The sequence below is a fragment of the Petromyzon marinus genome, chromosome 20, assembly GCF_048934315.1.
Source record: "Petromyzon marinus isolate PM22_M1 ecotype Great Lakes invasive population chromosome 20, UKy_Petmar_22M1.pri1.0, whole genome shotgun sequence".
In the NCBI taxonomy this organism is placed as follows: Eukaryota; Metazoa; Chordata; class Hyperoartia; order Petromyzontiformes; family Petromyzontidae; genus Petromyzon; species Petromyzon marinus.
Window position 1 is genome coordinate 3,187,633 of NC_133686.1, and position 21,668 is coordinate 3,209,300.

A 21,668-nucleotide genomic window follows, 5' to 3' on the forward strand; every position below is an offset into this window, starting at 1 on the left:
CGTACGCACCGCCTGTGCCGCCCCGCTGTGTCGACACGGACAAAGGGCCCCCCCCCCCCCGTACACACGGGCGGGGCGAGTGCTGTTAGCGACCACCCATTAAGGTCGGCCCGCGCAGGTGTGCCCGGTGCGAACGCGGTGGCTAGGAGATGTTTACTCCCTCGTCTGGTATGCAGGAGGTCGTGGGTTCGATCCCAACCCTGACGCCTGCTGCTGTATATTTGGAGTTTGCGTGTTTTTCTTCCCGTGGTCGAGTGAATATTTCTTTCCTCCGAGTCCTCCGTTGTTTTTTTTTCCCCCTTCACATTGAGAATCGACATCACGTGTATTTGGCTGCAATGATGGACAAAAAATACGACTTGATAAGCCCACTTTGTTGAGCTACGATTTGTGATAGCCAGGTCGCTTCTGAAAAATACCGATTTAGCTCAGTGGGGCCTTACCTGGTAAAATAAATAAAATATTTTGGTCGTCTAATCGTTTGATTTTAACACAATGCTAGCGCACAAACGGGCGCATGCGCACACAAATGCGGGCGCAATGTAAACCGTCGAGCAAAAAAAATTGCCTCGCCCTCCGTTAACGTTTGTCCCCTGGGCGATGGAACGGGTGTCCTGTGCTGGGTCGATTGGCAAAGAGCAGTACGGGATGCCTCTGCTACGCGCCAGCTTAGCCTCGCCCACTGTGTGACCGGGGCTAAACGCCTCCATAAGGGAAGGAGCCGGGCTGCAGTGGTGTGAGCACAATGCACAAAGCCTGCTTAGACTCGATGTAATGTGTGCGCGTGTCTGCGCGTGCGTGTGTAGGCAACGTGTGTGTGTGTGAGCGCGTGTATGTGTGTGTGCGTAATGGTTATCGCACTGCGCTACGAACCCGGCGGCCCGAGTTCGATTCGCCGCTCATGGCCAACACAAGTGACGATTATCTCAACCGGTCCTGGGCCTCCCCTAGATCGGCTCAGCCTCAAGTGAGTATCTTGTGGGGTGTGTACACATCGCCACTAGGGAAACAAAGGCGGCCGGGCGTGGTGTTGGCCACCCACCCCCTCGTGTGCCGTGCCGACCTTCATAAGTGTTCGCCAACAGCACTTGCCCCAACAGTCTGCTAAGGCTATACCTTTGCCTCGTGTGTATGCGTGAGGAGTTTCTTTGCATGGTTCGAGAAAATTACGGATACAAAGTCCTCACTCGCAGTCAACCCACAGCGCCTGGGTCTGCCTCGTGACCTCCTGCCAGCAGCGAGCCTTCGACACTTCACGTGTGATGACCTCGGAGTGCACCTAGCCTGGCACAAGGGCTGCGGTGACCTCGCTGCCACTTCGTTGCGGATCGTGGCCATGCAAGCGTTAATAGGTGCTCACTAACAACGCTTGGGTGAGGATGCATTGGTTGGGACATCGAGCACGCATGCCCAGCCAACGCGTGACCAAGCAGCTACTGTTTGGCTGCATGGGGGGAGGGGGAGATACACAGGCAGAGCGTGGGCTCGCGAGGAGATGGGGCTGGTGTGGCACGGGCGGATTTGCAGCTGAGTGGACTTCCCTTCCGCTAGCTTTGTCACATCTGAGGAACCCAAAAACCCAGGGGCTTATCATGGGAAGTAGAAGAAGAACAGGAAGCATATCTCACGACGACAGAAGAGGTGAGAACTACGCGTAAACGCGTAGTCTCGAGCGAGCGGTGCGTTATCAACGCACCCGACAGTAACCAGCGCCGCTAACGCGCTGCCAAGACTTTACGGACTTCCCGGGACAGCTGCTGCCTTAAAAAAAAAAAGAGGACGGCAGTGGGAAACCTTAGGGGCAGGTGGCGATGCCACCAACTGCTGATTCCAGTGGTCAAGATCGGAGGAGGCCCCGTTAAACGTGCCACTGGGAAGTTTGCAGCAAGGGTGGGAGGGGGTGGAGGAGCGACGCTCACAGCTATGTGGTGGCGTAGCGGCTAGCGCGCCGCACTACGAGCCCCGTGATCCGAGTTCGTTTTCCGCTCACGGCCAACACCGGTGACGATTATCTGAACCGGTCCTGGGCCTCCTCTAGATCGACTCAGCCTCAAATGAGTACCGCCGTAGGCAAAGTGGTGCTGGCCCCCCTCCACCGTGTGCCGTGCCAGCCTTCAGAGGTGCTCGCTAACAATAATTGTCCCAACAGTCGGTTTCGGCTATACGGGGGATCTGTGCCTTTGTTTTTGGTGAATCTGCCAGTCACGTGTCAGTTCTTAAACGCTGCACTTTACCATCACTAGCACCGTTAGTTTCTGTTTGTTTTTGCCGTGTGGGGTCTACCGCTGGCGCCCGTTCCCCAACGTCTGGGTCTGTCCCGTGGCTTTCCTGCAAGGCGAGTCTTCGCCTATTTTTCGTCGCCTCGAAGTGCACCTAGCCTGGTAACAAGCATCACACGGTGACGTCTGCAACGGTGATCGCATTGAGGCAGCGTCGCCGCAGTATCATGCAGCAAGCGTAGATTTGGACACCCGTGAATGAGTACAGCTGCTGCACGTAAGTAAATTACACTTTAATAACCGGGAACAACAATAACTCAATCAGTACCCTCGGATTGTTTTTACAAGTGGCGAATTTTTTTTTTACAGAAATCTCAGGAGCCGTTTTTTTTTACAAACATATTCTGCGGAAAAATCTGGGGGGGGGGGGGGACACACATTTGTTTTTAATATATATTGCTGTTTGATTTGGTTTCTTCAGCCTCTTTATTTTCATATAATGTTTTGTTCCATGATTATTTACCAGGTAAAGCCCGCTGAGCTCTACCATGGCTCTTTTTCAGAGGCAACCTGGCCACACGTGATGAAAACCCATCGCAGTGGATCATATCGTCATCACACGTGGGAATTTATAGTCACGACCAGATAACCTAAAGGCATGCCGTTTCTAGATGTGGAGGAGGAGGGCAAAAGCCGGAGGAACCCAGAGAACAATCCACGCGACCGCCATGGAGAGAGAAAGAGAGAGAGAACACGTGGACTCCAAATATACAACAACAGGCGCCGGCGGGTTCCAGGATCGAACCCATGAGCTCCTGCGTGCCAGGCGAGGTGAGATAATATCTGTGGCTGCTTGCCTCGTTACCACCTGCGTGTCGTGCGCGGATGTAATTTTGTCGGGGGTTAGGATTTGTGTTGCGCACCTGTCTTTGCGTTTTTCATGCGCGCGATACATCAGCACGCATATGTACGGTAAATTAAGTTGTTGCAGATTCAGCGAATGCATGTTTGTTGATTAAATGAAGTTACAAAAATGGGAATTTCACTTTTATCGCTGACAGTGAAAGAATGACTGGGTGCTGCTTGGCTGGATTTGCTTCCTTACGATTTAAAGGGCATTTTCCTCCCAGTGAAAATCATTGCAGTTTGCTTCGTTTAATCGCCCCATCACCGGTGTATCGCGGCTGCTGGCGTGGCATTCGTTTAATCGCCCCATCACCGGAATATCGCGGGTGCTGGCGTGACATTCGCGGTTCCCGCGCTGCGCTTACAATCCAGAGGTCGCCGGTTCGGCACCTCGTCCTCCCGTCGCGAAAAGTTCAAACGAAGGTGCACGCGTCGCGACAATCCCCTCAAGTGCGTCGATCCGGCCGTACAAGTTGGTGCACCGCAGTGAGTCATTCGTAGAAGGTGGGGGAATCGAGGCTCGCAAGATAGAGAGAGGCCGAGGCCTGCCCAGAAGGAACTCGGACTGATGACGGAGATGCCTGGGCAGTGCTCGGTGTGCGACGGCTGCTCGCAGAAGCAGTCACGTGGCCTAGGAAGGACGATCCGTGTCGGTGGGGGGGCAACCCTCGGATCGAGGAAGGATGAACTAAAACTAGAATAAGCTATTTTATTTTACCAGTTAAGGCACCACTGAGCGATGAAGCGACCTGGCTACCACAAATGATAGCTCAACGAAGTGACTCATCATTGCGTGGAAATTTACAGCAGCCAAATACTCTTGACCGCACGTTGATTCCAAATTCTAACTACGGAGGGAAAAACCGGAGGACCCGGAGAAAAATCCACGCGACCACGGGAAGAGAGAGACACCGCAAACTCCAAATATACAGCAGCATGCGTCAGGGTCGGGATCGAAACTACGACCACCTGTAAGGATGGAAAAGGGAACGAACGGATTGTGCGCGTAGCACGCTCGTGCGCGTGTATTTGTGTGCTCGTGTGCGGTCAGTGCTGCCGCAGTAAACCGACTCCTTGAATGAATTTTGGCTCAATCACGGCAAAAAGGAGTGCCGTTTGTGATACGGGAGCTGTGCCAGTGTGCCCGAGACGGTGCCAAGATTTTGCCGTTACTGCCAACCGCCGCCAACAATCACACTCGCACAGTGTCTCCGTATCCGACCCCCATCTCCAAAAGTAGTTTTCCCGTGCAATTCACATCATGTTTTATGGTATATGCACGCACACACGCGCGTGCGTAGTGTAGTGGTTGGCACGCTGCGACCCGGGTTGGATTCTTGCTCACGGTCACAAACAGTTACGATTATCTGCAGCTATCCTGGGCCTCCTCTAGGTCGAGTCAGCCTCAAATATGAACCTGGTGCGGTGTGTAAACATCGCCACTGGGGAGACAAAGGGGGCCGAGCGCCGTGCTGGCCACCCACTCCCTCGTGCTCCGTGGCAGCTTTCATAGGTTTTTGCTAACAGCACTTGTCCCAAATTCGGATAAGGCTATACGGGGGTTCTTTGTCATCAGTGGCAAGTACGTGACTGAAGTTATCCTGGCCAGCACCTCTCCTGACACCCCCCCCCCCCCGTTCCCACCACCAAACCCTCCCCGGTTAACTTGGCCTCAAATGACGACCAGCTGCGATGTGTAAATATAAGCACCGGGGAAACAAAGGTGGTCGGGCGTGGTGCTGGCCACACTGCACACCCATCGTGTAAGTTCTCGCTAACAGCAATTGCCCCAAAAGTGATTAGTGTGAGCGTGTGTATATATATCATTAAGTAGCTATTCATAATAAAGGTTTTTTGGTTAGATCGTAACCCTCCACCACCCGACACGGCCAATCAGCACAAAAAAGTGTCATGTTGACAAAAGACAATTAGTTCACTACTTTAGCCCACCGGTGTGTTGAAGAGTGAATCCACAACATTTACAGTTTGAATACGACGTTTCGCTGGTAATTACATCCAGCATCATCGGGCAATTCGCCAGAATTCTGGCGAAACGTCGTATTCAAACTGTAAATGTTGTGGATTCACTCTTCAACACACCGGTGGGCTAAAGTGGTGAACTAATTGTCTTTTGTCAACATGACACTTTTTTGTGCTGATTGGCCGTGTCGGGTGGTGAAGGGTTACGACACATTTATAAATAACGCGATCTAACCCAAAAACCTTTATTATGAATAATATTGGTCGCGAAAGCCTACGTGTTAAGTAGCTACTTAATGTTATGTTCAGTAGTGTGTATGGCATTGAATAACAACGGCAACATACTACATTTAGTCATGGACCTCCGATTAGCACGGTTGGCCACGTACGGTGCAAAAGAAATTCAGCGTGCATACACACACACACATAGTTGTCTCTAATCGTGGGGGGGGGGGGAGGGGGGAAGAAATAGACGGTGCTTAGTGCGCTCCGCTGTGAACCCCAGCAGCCTGAGGTTGGTGATTCCAGGTCCACGGGACACACCGGTGGCGAGTGAAACACCAACTGGTCGCTTGCCTCACTACCGCTGATTCCCGGCACCCACTGTGACCGGCCTGGTGAAGTATGACCAAGCAACTGTCATGGCTGACACGACAGAGAGGTCGTGGGTTCGATCCCGAGCCTGACGCCTGCTGCTGTATATGCGGAGTTTGCGGTGTCTCTCTCTCTTTCTCTCTCCCCGTGGTCGCGTGGATTTTTCTCCGGGTCCTCTGGTTTTTTTACCCCCTCCACACTCAAGAGTCGACGTCACCTGCTGCAAGATTATTTGGCCGCGTTAAATTTCCGCACAACGATCGGCCACTTTCGTTGAGCCATCGTTTGTGATAGCCGGGTCGCTTCTAGAAAAAAGCGCTCTATAACTCGGTGGGCCTTGCCTGCTAAAATTAGAATAGTTTTAGTGTACAGCGAGGTGCCTATCCAGCGGATGGATTGTCAAAGGGGCCTGTTGACGTATTAGACGGCGAATGAATTCCACCGCGTAGGATTCCGCGCGGTCGCGCTCCGACACGGCTACCCGGCGCAGTCTCCGGGTTTCACGACGTCCGACGTTTCGCACGCGGAGCAACAGCAGCGGAGCGGGGTGCAACTCGCGAAAGCAAGTGAAAACAATTGCGAAACAAACACACACACACACGTATATGTATTTAACGCTCGCTGCTCCGCGCGTGCATTTACGCGTCTGACGAAACAAGCTACCTCCCTGTGCGCTGTTCCGGTCCCATTATGACATGAAAAACGTGTCCCGTGCACGCCAGTGAAGGCTTTAGCACGGCGGTCGTGCATGCGTGCGTGCTGACTGAGACGGAGCCCACGCCGTGAATTGAGGGGTTAGTCTCCTATACCGCTCGGGCTCGCAGCCAACACTCGGCATCACAGCAACCAGCTGTATTGACATTATTCTACGGGCGTGATAAAGAGCTGACAATTCTCCCTCGCTAGCGCTCTCCCTCGCTCTCTCTCTCTCTCTCTCACACTCCCTCGCTCGAGTTATCTCTCTCGTACTCTCTCTGGCTCTCTCCCTCGCTCTCTCTCGCTAGCGCTCTCCCTCGCTCTCTCTCGTTCGATCTCTCTGGCTCTCTCTCTCTCTCTCTGGCTCTCTCTGGCTCTCTTTCTCTGGCTCTCTCTGGCTCGCTCTCTCTGGCCCTCTCCCTCTGGCTCTCTCCCTCGCTCTCTCTCTGGCTCTCTCTCTCTGGCTCTCTCTCTCTGGCTCTCTTTCTCGCTCGAGCTCGCTCGAGCTCGCTAGTCTTGCTCGCTACCCTCTCGCTCTCTCTCATCCGGTTAAATTAAGGGCATGAAAAAAAGAGACGGAGCACGCCAATTGTTGTCGTAACCTCTGATCCATTTAAAATAATATTCCGCGGATCATCTCGCGCGTGCCCAACAGATGTTAATTTATTTATTTTATCTTCCACGTAGGCGGTGGGGGGGGGGGGGTCGCGGACCGGTTACCGGGCATACGCGAATCTGTTGGTCTGTGCGGGAGGTCGTCCTCGATGGAACTCTGCGGCTTGAGAAAACCAGCACCTGATCGTAAGGGTGGTGTTAGGGTCATGGGTCGGACGTGCTGAGTCGGCACCACCGGGATCGCCTCGGTGTTTTCAGATTCGCAGTCGTCATCAAAACGGGATGCCCGGCGTAGTAGTGAGTCGATGGTATCAGATTCACAGTCGTCGTTAGACCGGGTTGTCCGGCGTAGTATTTGATTACATTAACCCCGCCCCGCCCCCTTCTGATATTCGCACCTGATAGGCTCAGAGTCGGTACATCGCCGGGAACAGGAAGACTTTTACACAATTCTGGCAAGTCGCCTGATGAAGCTTGTTGTAATCACCAGCGAAGCGTCACGGTACTCAATTGGTTAATGTTGTGGGTTTTTCTCTCCAACACACCGGTGTGCTGAAGTAGTAACGAATTGGCACGTTTTGTTTACGTGACAAACCTTACTAATTGGCTGTGTCGGGTAGTGGCGAGTTTGACGACACATTGATATTCACGCGTTCCGACCCAACACAAACCTTTATTATGGCGTTAGTTCATCGTATGCTGTACGGAGCGGCGAGCGGCAGTGACGACGCCGTTGCGTAAAACAACCTTTATTTTGACCGACTCCTTCCTCTGCCCTCACTCCCAGGGCCGCAGTAACCCATCGGCTGACAACAAGGACTTTAGGCCCTCATCTTTTTTGGGCCCTCTGCTTAGGCCCTCCGTTCCACGTTGAAGCAACAGCTGAGCGGCGGTGGCATGGCCGTCGGAAAGCATTTTGTTTTCTCCGTGAATTACGATGAAGATGATGATGGCATGACGATGATTTTGCCACAATAGCGAAACTTAAGGGGGGGGGGGGGGGAGTTTGTTTCAAGAAATGAGTGTCGGGAGCGATCGACGTTGGATGAGTTTCCGTTGAGTCAAAATGAATGAGAACGTTTCTACGAAGGTAAACGAATCAATATGTTTGATGGCTTCGTAATATATTTTTTGTTGTTCGCAAACAAGTGATACGGTAACATCAACGAGCTTAAACCGTTCACGCCAACTCTGGTCGTCCTCGCAGCAGCGGCGGCGGCGGATTTTTGGCCGGCCATCGAGCAAAGACGGTGGTCACCGCATCGCGTGGCGCTTTCAGATGACGCGCCTCTGCGACCGCCTGGAACGCTCCTCCTTCCGATATTGGGAAGCCACTTTGAGCTATGGATTTAAAACGCATTTCTTTACAAGCGTTTTTTGTGTTTAGTTTCCTGTCCTTCCCCCCGCACCTCCGATTAGCACGTTTGGCTACGTGCGATGCAAAAAAAGTTCAACATGAATACATACCGAGGCCCCTTTCCTCATATTAGCCTTAGGCATCTCGTATCCCATGATCCGGCACTGCTCACACCTGACCAGGTCAGGCCCACTGAACTATATCGCTCTTTTTCAGAAGCGACCTGGCCACAAAGTGGAGCTCAACGAAAGTGGCTTATCCTGGATGACCCGAAGAGAAACATGCAAACTCCAAATATACAGGCGTCAGGGTCGGGATCGAAGCGACGTTCTTCCAGATACCAGGTGAGGTAGTTAACATCTCGCCATACACACGTACACACGTACAGTATCACCTCGGCAGACCCAGATCAAAGGGAAGCACAGAGGCTGAGGAAAGGAGTCTCGTAGGGATTTCTAAAAAACATTCAAGATGAATTTTCCCTTCTTTGGGAAGCTCTCCAAATATTTCTGAGAAAATGTCGACTTGGGAAGTCTTTGTGCTCCCTTCGCTCTCTTTCTTACCTCTTTCCTCTCTCCTTCTCTCTCTCTCTCGCCTCCTTTCACCTCGTCTTACATTTCACGTGTCTACCGGAACTACGTCGTCGTTGTTCGCATTATTGCCGGCCTAATCTGTCTGTCCGCCCTTAGAACACAACCCTGAAAGCCCAATCTCTTGTTCACGTTCTGAGTTGCACACACCCAGCCACAAAACAAAGATTCTCGCTCGCCCCCTCACCCCACCCCCACCCCCTGTATAGCCTTAGCAGACCCTTGGGACAAGCGCTGTTTGCGAGCACCTATGTATGTTCTGTGATGTTGAACTCCTTTTGCACCGTACGTAGCCAACCGTGCTTACTGAAGGTGCGCGGGAAGGACAGCAAACTAAAAAAAACTTATGAAGATCGATACGGCACACGAATGGGGTGTGTGGCCAGCCCCACGCCCGGCCGCCTTTGTCTCCCGTGTGGCGATGTTTTTACACATCGCACCAGGTACTCATTTTAGGCTGAGTCGGCCTAGGGGAGGCCCAGGACCGGTTCAGATAGTCGTCACCGGTGTTCGTGGCCGTGAGCTGGAATGAAACTCGGGTCGCCGGGTTCGTAGCGCGGTGCGCTAACCGTTGTGCCGCACACGCGCACGCCTGCGTCTGTTACGTTCGACCCAATGCTCTTTTTTGTTGTAACTTTTCTCGCGTTATTGGTGTTCCGTGGACACTGCGGCCTTTCCTCTTCACTCGCCCCGAGTTTTTCCAGCACTTTTCCGAGTGAACCCTTCAGGAAGTGCCCACCGCCCCCCCCCCCCCCCCCCCGGCGCGGTCAACGCATCCGAGGAGCGATAGCCCCGTCAATACCTATCAATGGCTGCCATCGGCTCCGAGGCACTGATAAACTCTACGATCTTATTCACCACGGCGTTTTCTGCGCGCGCGTGCGTGTGTCACTCGTGAAAATGTTACGTCGCCGCGTCTGTTCGCGGCGTCTTTCTTTGGCACGCATGTGGCCCCCCGCGGTGTTGCTCCGATCGGTGGCATAACGTGGGCGGCGTGGGCCCAGGTGCCAGGGATGAAATTGGGGGCTTCGTGGCATATAACCGAAGCTATTAAACTAAATTAGTTAAGTTTTAATTTTATTTTATTTTTCCAGGTATGGCCCCACTGAGCGAAATAGCTCTTTTTTTTTTAGAAGCAAACCTGGCGATCACCAATGGCAGCTCATCGAAGTGGCTTATCATCACGTGGACATTCACGGGAGACAAATGCTCAGAACGCACGCCTGTCAATGTGGAGGGAAAAAAACGGAGGACCCGATAGTGAAATCCACGCGACCATGGGGAGAGAAACTTGAAAAATCCTAATATGCAGCAGGTGTACGGGTCGGGATCGAACCCACGACCTCCTGCACACCAGGCGAGGGAGTTACCAACTCGCCACCGCGGCACTCATGTGACTCGTAACTGCAGCCGTAGCCGAAGGTATACAGGATGTGGTGGGGCCGGGTGCAGAAAAAATTCCAGGCTCGCCAACCCAGCCAGACCCGGCTAAATTTATGCACTGGGGCAACGCCGTCCAATTCTACCCCCACACCCGCCTACACCCCCCCCCCCACTTCCCCACCGCCCCTCTCCTCTGCTCTCCCGTAGCCTGTCGTCTGGGCCCCTTCGGCCTCGTGGGCCCTGGTATGCAGTTGTTGGACAAGCGCGGAAAGTTCAATGGACATATGTACGTGAGGTCGGCAGCCAAAATAACAAGAAGAGCCGCTTTATTCGAATTCGGTAAAAAAAAACCCAAATACTGGACGGTGGGTCCTGAATAAATAACCATCACGAAGCAGTCGTTGAAGAGCCACATGCAGGTTCACCGCCGATCCCTGTAATCGCCTCACTCGCTCATTGCAGCAGAATCATTGACGGGGGTGGGGGGGGGAGCGGAGCGGGAGTAGGGGGTGGGGGGGCCACAGTCTTGGAAAGGCGTCTTCACGAGCTCTCCACCCTCACCGCCATCCTTCCTTCGGCTTAACTCCTGGTGCCCCAACCCTAACCCCCCCCCCCGCCACGCCTCCGTCGGACAATCCTGAGAACATCCTGCCTTCTCACTCTTTTTTTGTGTTGTCGCCCTCGCTGCCGGCCGTCGAGAAGCGAGCGGAGAGGAGGCTCGCCCACCCTCCCCCCGCCCCCCCCCCCCGCTTTCTCGCTCCTCGCTCCTGAAGGTGGCACGGCGCGAACCGTTGCCTACCCAGCGATGCCCGAGCCGTCGATCTCACGCGCTGCCTCGGCTCGGCCCACCGAATCCTCCGCTATGGATTAATATTCTGATTACTGACCTCGTGACGAGCCCCACTGGAGGGAGGTGCTCGCTCCTTGCCCGTGGGGCTCTCCGCACCATCACAGCCAACACCGCCACCATCACCGCAACCACCACAACCACCCCCGACTACAACCACCACAGGCACCGCCACTCATTCTTCGGAGCATTCACCCACGGCTGTGCCACACACACGTGACCAACGCCGGCACCCACCAGCCCAGCCAGACGCTTCCACGCTGCAGCTCCATCTGTCCTGCCCCCCCTATCCCCCATCCACGCACTCACTGAAGATATCCACTCCATCGTGGCGTATGCAATATTCATGCATCTATGCATAACATAGGAGAACACGTAAAATTTAGGGTTTAAAAGTGAATTTTAGTTCCTTAACCCGTGCACGCTTGTGCGTACGCACGCACACACAGCCCCAAAGACAAAGATCCCCGCGTATAACCTTCACAGACTGTTGGGGCAAGTGTTGTTAGCGAGCACCTATGAAGGCCGGCATGGCACACGACGGGGGGTAGTTGGCCAACACCATGCCTGGGCCGTCTTTGACTCACTGGTGGCGATGTTTACGTATTGCACCAGGTACTCTTTTGAGGCCGAGTCGACCGAGGGGAGGCCCAGGACCGGTTCAGGTAATCGTCACTGGTGTTGGTGGCCGTCAACGGGAATCAAACCCGGGTAGCCCGGGTTCGTAGCAGAGCGCGCTAATCGCTGCACTCCCGCCCCCAAATTATAGCCTTGACAGACTGTGTGGGGCAAGTGGTGTGAGCGAGTAGCAGCAGCACCTATGAAGGCCGGCACGGCGCACGAGGGGGTGGGTGGCCAACACTCTGCCCGCACACATTCACACAGTAAGAAGTGGAAGAAATAACCCCCAGCTTGTTCCAATCAAAATGTCTTTCGGATAATCTGAGTAATTTACTGTTTTCCAATAGCGGAATGGCTTCTCGTTAATGGCAATTAAAATGGGCCTCGTGTGCTGTGATGAATGCGTTCGTGTTAACGTATGCTCCTGATTATAACTCTGATTGGATGGAATCTGTCAGCTTATTTCAACTCTAAACTCCTTCATAGCGACCTCAATTAATTTATTTGACGAAATATGAATGGTGTGCACACATTTTTATCCGTTCCATATGTATATATATTTTTTTTCCCAAACGGCTTTTATTTGAATAAGTGACACTTATTTGAACAAAGGAATTAAATGGAAATTCACTCACGTACACATATAAGCACATTTAGACACAGATACAAAGATCCCCCGTATAGCCTTGACAGACTGTTGGGGCAAGTGCTGTTAGCGAGCACCTATGAAGGCCGGCACGGCGCACGAGGGGGTGGGTGGCCATCACCACGCCGGGCCGCCTTTGTCTCCCCAGTGACGATGATTATACACGGCACCAAGTACGTATTTTAGGCCGAGTTAACCTAGGGTGTGCCAAGACCGGTTCAGATATTCTTCAATGGTGTTGGCCATTGAACTCGGGTCGCCGGGTTCATAGAGCAGTGCGCTGACAACTGCACCACCGCTTCCCCCCATTCATACACAGACTCGCGCACATACTCGCGCACACACACATTCATACACAGAAACACTTTGACACACACACATGCATTCACACACCCACACTGACACAAGCTAAAGACAAAGATCCCCCGTATCGCCTTAACAGACTGTGGGGGCAAGTGCTGTTAGCGAGCACCTATGAAGGCCGGTACGGCACACGAGGGAGTGGGTGGCCAGCACCACGCCGGGCCGCCTTTGTCTCCCCAGTGGAGATGTTAATACACCGTAGCAGGTACTCATTTGAGGCTGAGTCGACCTAGGGGAGGCCCAGGACCGGTTCAGATAGTCGTCACCAGTGTTGGCCATTCGGGTCGCCGGGTTCGTAACGCAGCGCGCTCACCGCTGCGCCACCGCTCCCCCACTCACACACTGACAACATGCACACACACACTCGCACACATTCACTCTCACACACACACACACAGGCGCGCACACGCGAGCGAGCAAGTTCGATCCTTCCGGGCATTGTGTGAAAGCCGGGACAGACGGGACAGGACGAGACAGCCCGGGACGGGCGATGGCGGACGGCAAACGGACGCTCTACCCCGTCCCTGCTGCTGCTGCTGCTGCCGCTTGCTCCACTTGCCTGTGGTGTGGCTCCTCGCCTGTTGTCGCAGCTGGAAGGGAAGGGAATGCTGTCACATAAAGCAGCCCCCCCCCACCCTCCTCCTCCCCCCAACTTCTCCTGCGCCCCCCACCCAACCCTCCGAGTTCCACTCTCCCCCCGGTCTCTCCGGCTTCCCCACCGCTCACCCCCTAAGGTCTCCACGGGGAGAGTTCGGTCCTCGCAGGATTTTTGTTGGACGCTACCCTGCCGATCCTCCTACCTCCTCCTCCTCCCATATTTCATCCTCCCACCCCCCACCCACCATGGTTCTGCCAAAACTGTCATTTTTTTTTATTTCTCCGCGTGCCGGATGGTTGGAAGTGGGAGAGTGGATCGAGAAGCGGCGCAGGATTTGTAACAATAAAGGGAAGGGAGTTTGGCGGGGGGGGGGGTCAGGTGGTGGGTGGGTAGGGGGACAGCCTCCTTTCCCTGCTTCTCTCACCACCACCACTACCAACATCTTCAGTCACATTTTGTTCTTGACAAGTCCAGAAGCCCCTATCTCGCCGCTGCGTTAGATGGTAGATTAACTGCTCCCTGAACTCAAGTGCCCTCGTGCTCGCCCGCCCGCCCGCCCGCTCGCTCCACCCCCGTTATTCGGTGTATTTTGCGAATCTTTAATTCTTTTTTCAAGTCACGTTGCAGCGTTCGCAAGAGTTGAGCACCGGGCGAGCCAGCGGTACGGGCACGGGAGTATTCATAATAATGATTCCTTAACAACACCGGCCGACGAACGGCAGTCAAAGGAGTGGAAGGCAGCCCGAGAGGACGGAGCTTGCGGGAAGACGGAGCGGGCGCGGGGTGGCTTGGCGCACTGAGCGAGCGGGGGTGCCGGCGAGGGCGGAGTGCGTATCGTGATGAACAGCGAAGGCTTGGAGGGCACCCCCTCCGCCCGCCCATCCAGCAGTGGATTGACGAGGCCGACGAGGCTGATGAGCGATAATTGGGAGAGTGGCACTCTCCAACGCTATCCCAAGCAATGTGCACAAACAGGCGTGTTAAGTTTCCAGGCTGTTGCGCAACATTTTTATCGTTTTGTTTGTTTTTTCGCATCTGTCCGCCAATAACGAACGCCCAGAAAACATAACGAAGTTTGGCAATATGTATTTTCGTTTTGTTGCTTCAAAAGCACCACAACGTTGCACACACACACACACACGCGCGCGCACAAGACAAAGCTCCTACCGTATAGCCTTAACAGATTGTTGGGGCAAGTGCTGTTAGCGATCACTCGTGAAGGCCGGCACGGCACACGAGGGGATGGGTGATTTTTACGCACCACAACAGGTAACTCATTGGAAGCCGAGTCGACCTAGCGGAGGCCCTTGACCGGTTGAAACAATCATCACCAGTGTTGACCCGCGAGCGGGGAATCGAACTCGTGCCGCTGGGTTTGTAGCGCAGCGCACTGACCGCTGCAACCGCTGCTCCCCACATAGATACACACGCACGCACAGGCACACACCCCCGTGTGAGTGAAGGGATTAACTATATCCGGGCGGCGTTACCGCTTGTCGTCGTTTTACAGCGAGACTTGATTTAGACTTCCGTGCGATGGCTCTCGCACGTATGCGGAGGGCACAGAGGGTAGTGGATTGCAGTCGGGGCCAGTGGAAAATTTTCATGGGTCCCTGACCAATGAAATTATGCAGGGGACTCCCTCACTATTGTCAGGGACAGTGGGAGCAAAGAATCCTCGTGGGTATAACTGCCCGAGTCGCTCGAATACATTTTGGCCCTCAGGGATCAGGCGCCCTGCGGCATAGCTGCCGAGGGTGCAGGCGGTGCAACCGGCACCGGGGCTCACGGGTTCATTGGGGTCCAGGCGCCGTGTTACAGTGAGAGGGAGGGAGGTTTGGAAATATTGGAGTTGTTTCGTCCCATTTCGGGTCCTTGCACCAGGGGATCCGTGCCAACCGCGCCACCACCGCTCACGAATGGGCCTGCTTCCCTTTGGTTGCCGGATTGTGGCGAGATGTTAACTGCCTCGCCTGGTATACAGGAGGTCGTGGGTTCGATCCCAACCCTAACGCCCGTATATTCGGTCTTCGCGTGTCTCTCTCCCCGTGATCGCGTGGATTTTTCTCCGGGTCCTCCGATTTTTTCCTTCCACATTTAGGATCAATGTGCATTTTCAGTATATAGGGTCCTATAAATTCGCACACAATATGCCAATTCGTTGATCTATCATTTGTGATTGTCAGGTCGCTTTTGAAAAAAAGCTGTAGAGCTCAGTGGGCCTTACCTGGCTGTCTGGGCAGTCAGCCCTCCTCCACCCTGCACCGATGTCCCACCCAGCGCAATCCCTTTAAATGTTTTAGTTTATTTGTTGCCACATGGGTCAGTTGGAGGCCAATTTGGCATTTTGTTTCATGTGGCAAGTGGAAAGCCGCCCCACCTCCACCCCGCTTAGGGCAGGCGGTCATGTTCTGGTCAAATTGGCTCGATCACCCTTTGCACGCAGCTGTTGGAAAAGCCGGGGCTCGGAGTGCGCGGTAGATGACGGAGGAGTAGTGTGAGCGAGCGAGCGAGCGAGTGTTCCGTCACTGCCCGCACAAGGCAATGGTGGAGTCGGTAGCTGCATGTACAAAATCACCATCGTGGTGGTGGCCTTAACAATGTGGGCGCTGCGGTGGCGAGATGTTGACTACTTCGCCAGGTAACACGGAAGGTCATGGGTACGATCCCAATCCTGACTCCTGCTGTATATTCAGAGTTTGCATGTTCTCCCCGTAGTCGCATGAAGATTTTTCTCCGGGTCCTCCGGCTTTCCCCTCCACAGCAAATCAACATACATTTAGAGTATTTGGCTACTATACATTTCCACGTGATGTGCCACTTCGTTGAGCTATCATTGCGGCCAGGTGGCTTCTGAAAAAGAGCTAGAAAGCCGAGTGGTCCTTACCTGGTCAAATAAACAATATATTGTTAAATATATATACTCTTTCAGCTTTAACAATAGGTGCAGGTATTTATTAAGCTTAGACTGCTCTTGGCACCTTGATTGAGGTTGTTGCATGTTCTGCAGTTGGAATGCTGCCCCTGGGCAGGGGGGATGTAGCAGTGGTGCAGTGGGGTGTTGGTTGGCCCGCTGCACTTATGAACCTGGGTTCGATTCCCGGCCATGGCTCACGTTTGTGCCGAGCACACGAGTGACGAATTGTAACTGATGGGGCATGGAACGCAGGCGCACATGATGTGTGCATACACACTGCCCTCTATCAAAGACAAAGATGCCCCGTATAGCCTTAACAAACGGTTGGAACAAGTGCCATTAGCAAGCACCAATGAAGGCCGGCTCGGCACACGAGGGGGTGCGCCCTACGCCCGGCCGCAACAAGGTACTCATTTGAGGCCGAGTCGACCTAGGGGAGCCCCCGGACCGGTTCAGACAATCGTGACTGGTGTCAACCGTGAGCGGGAATCGAACCCGGGACGCCGGGTGTGTAGCGCGGCGCGCTAACCGCTGCACCGCCGCTCCGCCGCTGGTATTGACTCACACGCCAGCTCGCAGGCTGACTACTCGGAGGCACACGCCAACTCACTGGGAAATTTAGGTGCTCGTTTTTCGAATGCCGAGTCGCACGGCCACTGCAAGGTCCTCTCTGCGTGGAACGTAGAGCCTCCTGCACAGTCGGCGAGTGGCGGGCCATTGGGACCGTTTGAATGTTTCAACGTTTGTGCAGGGTTGTGAAATAAATAATCAAATAATCGATTCATTTCCTGCCTGTGGTTATGGGTTTACAGTGTTAAGCGGGGCGATGCGTTTCGTCCGAGCGTGCATAATAATAAGAATAATTGTAACGGTAGACGTGACCGTATTTAACGCCGAGGCTTTATTATTCACAATGGGATTTTTTTTTCCGTTGAGTCGGATCGCAATGACTGTCACCGTGTCGTAAACGCACCTTCCATCCGACACAGCCAATTGCTAGTGTATGTCACGTTGGGCACAAAGCCCTAGGTTTTTCGTACTTGTAGTCACAGGGGTGATGACATCCCCTTACTCTATTTAAGACGGGGAACGGGAAGACTTCGTCACGATTCTGGCAATCGCCCTAATGATGCTGCTCGTTGCCGTTGCTGTTGCAGTCACCAGCGGCACGTCAAATTAGTCACGTTGTAAAATGTTGTCGTGAGTTTTGTCACACAGTGCTGAAGTCGGAACTTTATTGGCACTTTTTGTTCCACGTGACAAACCTTGCTGATTGGCCGCGTCGGGTGGAGGTGGGTTTACGACATTTAGATTCACGTGATCTAACCCAACAAAAAAATGCGTGTTATGAATAGGCTTGAGTTTGGTGTTTTTTTGGCCCCAATCTATGTATGTATGTTGAACTTCTTTCGCACCATACGTAGCCAACCGTGCTAATTGGAGGTGCGGGGGAAGGTCAACAAACTTTGCGTCTCTGTGTGAGTCTATGGGTCTCTGTGTGAGTCTATGGGTCTCTGTGTGAGTCTATGGGTCTCTGTGTGAATCTATGGGTCTCTGTGTGAGTCTATGGGTCTCTGTGTGAGTCTATGGGTCTCTGTGTGAGTCTATGGGTCTCTGTGTGAGTCTATGGGTCTCTGTGTGAGTCTATGGGTCTCTGTGTGAGTCTATGGGTCTCTGTGTGAGTCTATGGGTCTCTGTGTGAGGCTATGGGTCTCTGTGTGAGTCTATGTATGTATCTTGAATTTATTTCCCACCGTACAGTCAACCGTGCTAATCGGAGGTTTGGGGGAAGGATAACAAACTATGTGTCTCTGTGTGAGTCTGTGGGTCTCTGTGTGAGTCTATGGGTCTCTGCTGTGAGTCCATGGGTCTCTGTGTGAGCCTATGTATGCATTTATGTTGAACTTCTTATGCACTTTTCTTCTTCTTTGGTTCTTTCGGTAAAGTCACGTAGAATGAGAATAAAATAATAAATTGTTAAATAAAATAACAATAATATTCTCTCTACGTGACTTTACCGAAAGAACCAAAGAAGATGAATCCTTGCAGTCACGAAAGCTTTAAATCGAAATTTCTTTTGCACTGTACGTAGCCAACCGTGCCAACCGGAGGTGCGAATGAGCGTAGGTTGCTGAGTGCCAGCCAGTGGGATGGAGCTGAAGCGCTACAAAGCGACGCACGGAAACATGTCCAGGGTGCATTGCTTGGAATCGCCTCGATTGGATTGGCAGCCGCGGCTCTCATCAGTGGCTACGCCGGCGCCTGGGCCACCCCTCGCCAACCCACACTGACGAGCGTGGAGAGGTATGGTCCTACAAACCCCCCCCTACACCATGTCTGACACGGTGTGCGGAGGGCTTCCGCCAGCAGTGGATTGGCAAAGGGCTGTGAATTATTAATGTGATGTTTTTTTTTTAATATACACATACACCGTGAACGTTAAGCATAAAATGAAGGAGCGGCAATGAAGTATTTAAAAGGCACGATCGCAAATGCGTTGTAAATGGCCACTAAATGAGTCTGCCAAATAATTAAACATTACAAATAGGAGCTGATGAGCGGGTGTGGGGAGTTCTTTATGAAGGCCTATTAACGCGCGTTTCCCCATTTCTCAGCCACCTCCGCCACCCCCCCCCCCTCCGCCACCTTCCGCGAAACCTTCTCACATCAACTAACGAGGCAGGAGGTGAAGGTGTGAATACCCGTTCGGTGGTCATTAACCGCCGCTGAATTAACCCCTTCCTGCTGCAGCGCGGGTGGAGGTTGGAGTGAGTTCATTGAAGCAACTCCCTGCCCCACCCGTGCCGAGCCACCTTCATCTTGTCTGTGTCCGCACGGGTCAGTGAATCCACGCAACGTCCACACCACGTGCACGCAATGTACACACCACATGCACACCATGTGCACACCACACCACATCCACACCACGTGCACACCACGTGCACACCACGTGCACACCACATCCACACCACGTGCACACCACGTCCAGACCACGTGCACACCACATCCACACCACGTGCACCCCACATACAGACCACGTGCACACCACATCCACACTACGTCTGCACAACATCCACACCACGTGCACACCGCATCCAGACCACGTGCACACCACATGCACACCACGTGCACACCACATCCACACCACATCAACACCATATCCACACCACATCCGCACAACATCCACACCACGTGCACACCACATACACACTACATAGATACACACCACATAATACCACGTGCACACCACATCCAGACCACGTGCACACCACTTGCACACCACATCCACGCATGGAGGTGGCCTTTTATCCTTCCAGCAACGGATTGATAAAAGGAGCTGTAAATGTTGCTGTTAGTATTATCATCGTCTGTATATCTGGGCAATTCCATAGCAATGCACATTGCAGCCGGCAATGAAATGGGCTCTATTTTTTTATGTGTCACACCGGCCTCCTGTCGCAGACCATTTAGAAACTATAAAAGCCCCAACGATGTTCGTGTTAAATGTTGCAATTACCAGGGTTCTGTGTTGTAATTCCGTTAGCGTGGAAGTGCCCGTCTTATAAAAGTCTGTTCTGTCTCCACGTATAAAATTTAATAAATAAAAAATTCATATATTGGCTTTATTGGCTTTTCAGACCCAATATAATCCAGCAGCATTTGTTCAAGCAATACCAACTCTGGACCTAACATCATCCAGCGGCATAGTTCGCGTGCCTAAACAAACACTGCCGGATAATATTTGTTTGCAAAGCCAATAGGCTGATGGATAAGAATAATATTTTATTTACATGTGAAAACAGAACTGAGTTATGATCATATATCCATAATGCTCCACGACCGTGCATAATGAGTTTGAATATAATGTCGTAAAATGAAAGCGTTGCTGCAGAGAAGGCTGTGTCTGTGTGTCTTTGTGTCTTTGTCGCTTCGTGGGGAGTGGGAGTGGATCGCACGCTGCACCACAAACCCGGCGACTCGAGTTCGATGCCCGCCCACGGCCACCAACACCGGTGACGATTATCTGAACCTGTACTGGGCCTCCCCGAGGTCGACTCAGCCTTAAATGAGCACCCGGTGCGGTGTGTAGTAAACATCGCCACCCACCCCCTTGTCGGCCTTAATAGCTGCTCGCTAACAGCACTTGCCCCAAACCGTCTGGTAAAGGCTATACGGGAGATATTTGTCTTTGTGTATCGCTATAGGTACGTTAAATTTCGATTTAAAGCTTTCATGACTGCAAGGATTCATCTTCTTTGGTTCTTTCGGTAAAGACACGTAGAATGAGAATAAAATAATAAATTGATAAAATAAAATAACACAATAATATTCTCACGACGTTTCGGCCACAACACAAGCGGCCTGTTGTGGCCGAAACGTCGTGAGAATATTATTCTGTTATTTTATTTTATCAATTTATTATTTTATTCTCATTCTACGTGACTTTACCGAAAGAACCAAAGAAGATGATATAGGTACGTTGTCAAAGTGCCTGGGCGTTAGACTTTCCTGGTTGATGTCACTGAGCCTTCAAAGCCATCCTGGTGCTCTTGTTTACGGAAGTGTATCAGTTGTTTATCAATGTGCTTCAGCTGGTCACACAAACAAAGGGCAGTGATCTGGAGAGATGTGGAAACACACACACGAAAAAAAGAACAATGTCACGTACTTGGGAAGAATGACAATTTTTATTTACACAGGAAAACCTGGAGGAACACGACAATTTCAGGAGAGTCCTGCACTGGAATGCTTGATCAATTCCTTGAAGAAAGTATCGTCCTTCATTTTGGACGACACCGGAAAACCCGGAGAAAACCCATCCACACATTATACTCTAAACCATAAACTTTGTTTTATTTTACCAGGTAAGGCCCACTGAGCTGTATATATCGCTCTTTTTTAAGAAGCGACCTGGCTATCACAAGTCATCGTTCAACGAAGTGGCTTATCATAGCGTGGAAATGTATCGCAGCCAAATACTCTAAACGCGTGACGATTCCAAGTGTGGAGGGAAAATCCAGAGGACCCGAAGAAAAATCCACGCGACCGCGGGGCGAGAGAGAATATACAAACTCCAAATATACAGCAGCAGGCGTCAATGTCGGGATCGAACCCACCACCTTCTTGGTGGTGGCCCTCCACCCCCCTCCTCCTCTTTCCCGGAGTTGTGCTTCTCCTGCGCGCACCCCCCCGGCCACAGTGACTCTGGCAAGCTACTGAAGCTCCGAGGCTGCAGGAACGTGCCCCTGAAGAGTGCCCCAAACACAGCGCTCTACACGTGGCTGTGTCAAGGCGCTGCATTCCCTGGACCTGTCCGACCTACCGGACACAAAACG

The 21,668-nt window shown here is 52.6% G+C and overlaps 1 long non-coding RNA gene across 1 annotated transcript; it reads left to right on the forward strand.

The window, feature by feature from the left end:
- The first annotated feature begins 291 nt into the window (after positions 1-291).
- LOC142925345 (uncharacterized) lies at positions 292-20,228 on the forward strand. Its single transcript, XR_012942317.1, has 4 exons — positions 292-3,050; positions 8,584-8,711; positions 18,425-18,636; positions 18,948-20,228. It is a non-coding gene; the product is annotated as an uncharacterized LOC142925345 (long non-coding RNA).
- The last annotated feature ends 1,440 nt before the right edge of the window (positions 20,229-21,668 follow it).